Genomic DNA, 5,392 nt, shown 5'->3' with positions numbered 1-5,392 from the left:
AGAGAAGCAGTGTGAATGTGACTGCAATTCATTTTATAAATTGCTAATGGTCTTGTCTTTTTTTTTTTTTCAGAGCTGAGGGCTGAACCCAGGGCCTTGTGCTTGCTAGGCAAGCGCTCTACCACTGAGCTAAATCCCCAGCCCCATGCTCTCAAATAGAATTAGGAGATTGGTTTAAATAAAAGCAGCAAGAAAAATGGCCATATTGATGTGGGAAGCTATAGGTAGCCATGCATCAAAGTGATCTTTTTGAAAGAGGCACATAAGGATTTAGAAGGGTTCTAAAAGTTTACAGTGAAGAAAACCGTGGCTATCAGCATGAACATGTGCCAAGAAGAGTGCCACAGAGAGGTATTGCTATCACAATTTGCAGTCAAAGAATGAGTGCACAGGTAATAGTCTACTGGGATTCGGGAAGGCTACTGTGTTGTATTCACCAAGTAACAAAAGATGTTCACACCATTGCTACTTCTTAGTTAAAGGTTGTTATATTATAGGGAATCTTATGTTATGTCTCTGCCCACAGAAGAGCTAGTCAATGACTGTATGTACTTTTATCTAGACAAATGATTATATAATAAGCTTTCAAAAAACATATCTGCTTTTGGTTTTATTGTTGAATGTGCCCATGAAAATATCAGTGATTTCGATGGAGAGTCCAATTCTTTTAGTATGAAAATACTGACCATTGATTTAGTTAAGTATTGATTGTCAGGTCTTGAAAAATAGGGAATTAAGTATAGTTAATAATGGAGCAGATTTCAAAATTCAAGTTCTGTTCTCAAAATAGGAAAAGCAAAATGCCTCTTTCGTTATAAAATCACAGGAAGAAAACATTATAAAATGTTTGGGTTGAGGTTATGTAAAAAAAAGATCATCTTAGAATTGAGCAGGAGACATGATATCTTAACTGTAAAGAAACCAGACTTTCCCAGTATCCTTAGCTATTCTCAAAATAGCTTTTTGTATAAAGTCATTTAAGTAAAGAATTACCACATAGAACTGTATACATTCACCAGGGAAGCCATACAAAGTAACACTGTGTTTTTTTAATTTGAATTATGGCAAAGACCTGAAAATAACACTCTCCTGTTCTTTTTAAAGTATGGCTGAGAATTCTAGATTTTAAGATGTATTACATACCTCCCCAGAGGCTCCACTGAGATCCACTAAAGAAGTGGAAAGGAAAGGTGATTTCTAGAATGATGATTACAAGAGAATTTCACCATTTGCGTCTGATCCAGGATTATGTTGACTATCTAATTTTTTCAACTTCTCAGTCAAATTTCTAGGGATTTTATATTGTGACTAGAGATAATAGGTATAGTGTGCATGAGCTCTTATATTCGAAGCAGTCCCATCTAGTGATGTTGACTTTCTTTATCTCAGTTGTGGTTACTTTAGTCTTGCTGATTCTCTAGCTTTGGAATTTGCTGCTCATTTACTATTCTCAACATCAAAATTTTCATTCCCTCACACTGTCGGTAGACAGGTATATGAGAACTGATAAAGTATTTCTACCCTAGTGTTTGTCTAACTGAATATCTTATTTTTGAAACTCCAAAGCTAAGTACTGCGTTCCTTGTGTCCTATGAATTTTTTTCTACTCTGCTTGACAAATGTAGAGTTTATGGGAGTATATCTATTCAGAACTTTTGGGGAACATAAAGACTAAAAGTCAGTTAACAGTTCAAACTAACTTTTCTACTTCATATTTGGCCATGCACACATGAAAAAGGATATTTTCAGAAACCTTTGATGGCATATGGGACAGCTAAATACATACATTACAATATATTATGTAGGGATAAAGAATGCCCACCAATGAGATCATTCTGTGAAACATCAAGTTTCTGATTATTTTATGATTCAGCTGTCAAGTGAGTTCAGTTTTGACGTATTTCTGAATTTTCCATTCCAATTTGAGCACAAGAAGCAAAAGTGCATTTTTATGAGAATGCAGAAATCAGGAAACTTGACATTTATTATCCAAGTCCTAAAATTTATGCCAAAATTCATTAACATTCAAATTATGAATTAGCCATCATACAGGAACTCCTCAATAAACAAAGCCAGGTCCATTCTGAGTCTTAGATACTTGGTTTTAGTTTTAAAGTTTCTGGCAACACATTAGGTAGAGTATAGTGTAGCAATGTTTTCAAATGTGTTCTAGGTTATTTCCAATATACATAAACAACTCATAAATAATCATATCCTAAAATAAATTGCATGAGCATCATAACTCTGTAGGAAACACAACAGTAAAAAGAAAATTAAATTTAGTAAGAGATGCAGTATTGTAGGATTCAATTCATTAAATTTAACTTTTATTCTTGTACTTTGGACTTTTAAAGTGCCATGTATTTTAGTCTTTCTATATTTTAATGAATTCTTCATGGACACATTAAAATTATTATAAGATTAAATTTTAGTGGAGGGGTACAACTATAGCATGATGGTTGTGTGGAGGTCAAAGGAAAAGTTTCAGGAATCGCTTCTCTTCTTTGACCACATAAATCCCAGGGAGCAACTTCAGGTTATCTGGCTTGACAGCAAGTATTTACACATTGAGTCACTTTATTCATTTTATTTGTGTCTAACTTCGAAGACAGTGGTGGTGTGACACTATTTCTGGTAAGATGAGAACAAACATCAACTCACCACATTTAAAGAACTAATGACAGACTAATGTAAGGATACCACCATAGTTCAACATGGTGAAAAAAAATGAGTTTTGGGGGGTTATTGTTAGACTTCGGTCGCAGTTTGGACAGAAAACACAGGCCGATCCGGTTCCATTGGAGAGGGTTTATTTAGGGAGGGGAGTGGGAGAGAGGAGCTCGAAAGATGGTGAGCGAAGAGAAGAGGAAGAGAGCAAGGTTGGGGCAGCCTCAATTATTTAAGTGGGTGATGACATGTAACTTCCCAGATGTAGGTGAGCGAGACAGGTGAGTTCTGGGAGTGGTTACCTCAGTAACGATGCAGGAGTCACCAGGCCCCTGAATAGGACATCACTGGGTTCAGACTTATACTAACATACCTCACTTTTTCTTATAAAAAAAAAAAGAAGGAGGGGGAAGCCAATAGTGAAAGAGGGATAGGGGCACTGTGTCTCTTAAACTACTTCCTTTTTTTTTTTTTCATAGGTATATAAACTATTTATTAACAGCAAAGGCCCAGAGACGACTCATTTCTTCTTGGATACACCCACAGTACGGCCCCTGCGGCCAGTGGTCTTGGTGTGCTGACCGCGGACACGAAGGCCCCAAAAGTGGCGCAGCCCCCTGTGGGCTCGGATCTTCTTCAGGCGCTCCAGATCCTCCCGGAGCTTGTTGTCTAGACCGTTGGCCAGAACCTGGCTGTACTTCCCATCCTTCACATCCTTCTGTCTGTTCAAGAACCAGTCTGGGATCTTGTACTGTCGTGGGTTCTGCATGATGGTGATGACCCGCTCCACCTCATCCTCCGTGAGTTCTCCAGCCCTCTTCGTGAGGTCAATGTCCGCTTTCCTCAACACCACATGAAAAAAAGAAAAAAAAAAAAGAAAAAAAAAAAAAAAAAAAAAAAAAAAAAAAAAAAGAAAAAAAAAAAACTACTTCCTGCTGTGTAGGGGCATAGTCCGTTGGGGGAGGAGCTGGCTTTTTCACCATCGGGGCCCATTCCGTGGATGTGTGTACCAGGCTCTTCTGTGGATAGCAACTGGTGATCCTGTAACAAGAACTGATTAATAAACTGGTTAGAAATAATACCAGGAGGATGGCAAGAAGGGTGTTACAGGAGAGTATCTGAACTGGAGGTCTCACATTCCCCAAAAATGGTATTTCTTGGGAGAGCTGGCAAAGACCATCTTCTTTGGCTGTCAGGACACCTGGCATCTGTCAGTTCTGAAGCACCACAGCTGGAATCTCGCTGGCCTCGTGTGTAGAAACGAGTGTCTTGCAATGTTGGTAGAAGAAGTGGTTGGTCCATGAACCTTAGCATATGTATCTGAAAAGACCAGTACTCTTCTATCTGGGCAAATGGAAGCAAGTATAGAGGACATAATATTTAGATGGGATTATCAGATATAGGGATGGTTCTTGGATGTAGTTTGGATTGGTTCTTGGCATCCAGCTATGGAGCAGTTTCCTGACCCTGTTTGGAAAGGCTGTTTGTTATCTGTGAGTGTCTCTCGAACCTCGTACATCCAGATGTGAGGGCTGACCTGGATAGAAACAAACAGTAGGGGGAGGACGAGAAACACATGTCTAGTCCAGTGAGGTCAAGCTCGGCTGCTGGAGTGGAGTCTCATTTTCTGGGATTGAGGACAGGGTGGGTGGTCTTGATGTCCTCTGGAGCTTAATAGAGCACGGTCCTGTTAGAGTTGACATGTATGAAAGAGAATTGGTTTTAGATGGGGGAGTGAAAGGCTTAAGGTGAGATAAGTGGACTCAATGAGGGAGTCCTTCAAGTTTAGCAAGCTGTAGGGGTCATGAGGATTACCTTAAAAGGGCCCTGCCATTTGGGAGAGAGAGGTGAGGGCCGATGATCTGGAGGGGAGGGAAGCACTCGGTCTCCAATGTTGACAGGCAGTGGACAGGAGACAGTGTATGGTCAAAGTAAATGGTGGTCAGCAAAGTTCCACAAGAGACATCCGAGGTGGCAAATAATGGGGTGAGCAGATGGTCTGGGAGGGGGGAACACTTAGGTGAAAGACCAGGAGTTAGGACTGGATGTCCATACATGAGTTCAAAAGGTGAGATGAAGATAGGTCGCTTGGGAAGGGCTCGTAGCCTGAAAAGAGCCAGAGGTAGGCGTTTTACCCAGTCAAGATGAAGTTCCTGTGACAGCTTGACAAGAGTGGTTTTTAAAGAGTGGTGTTAGTTCTCTCTACCTTACCTGAAGATTGAGGGTGGTATGGAATATGAAAATGCCAGGGGATATCTAGGGCCTTAGATAGAGTCTGAGAAACTTAGGAAGTAAATTCAGGCCCATTGTCTGACTGGAGGGAGGCAGGGACACCAAAATGGGGGATGATCTCTCTGAGGAGGAAGGAGATCAGAGACTGTCTGAGCCCTTTTGTTAGTTGTGGGAAAAGCCTCTACCCAGCCTGAGAAGGTGTCCACCAAGACTAGGAGGTACTTGACACATTTTACAGCAGGCATGTGGGTAAACTCAAGTTGCCAGTCAGTTCCAGGTAGGGAACCTCTGGCCTGGTGGGTAGAAAAAGGGGTGCTACGATACCTTGAGTTAGGATCTGACATCTGACAGATTTTGCAAGAAGCAGTGATAGATTTTAAGAAACTTAAGTCCTCAGGAGTAGGCAGTAGGTGGGTCTTAACAAAATAAGACAACGCTTGGCTATTAGGATGAAAGAGTTGGTGAAGATAGGACAGAGTTTGGTGTGTCGCGG

At 40.6% G+C, this 5,392-nt stretch overlaps 1 pseudogene; it reads right to left on the bottom strand.

Moving 5' to 3' along the window:
• Positions 1–3,128: 3,128 nt before the first annotated feature.
• LOC114609744 lies at positions 3,129–3,523 on the bottom strand (annotated as a pseudogene).
• Between the last annotated feature and the right edge of the window lie 1,869 nt (positions 3,524–5,392).

The sequence above is a fragment of the Grammomys surdaster genome, unplaced genomic scaffold, assembly GCF_004785775.1.
Source record: "Grammomys surdaster isolate TR1022 unplaced genomic scaffold, NIH_TR_1.0 125982, whole genome shotgun sequence".
Lineage (NCBI taxonomy): Eukaryota > Metazoa > Chordata > Mammalia > Rodentia > Muridae > Grammomys > Grammomys surdaster.
This window is presented reverse-complemented; position numbering and strand designations above follow the sequence as displayed.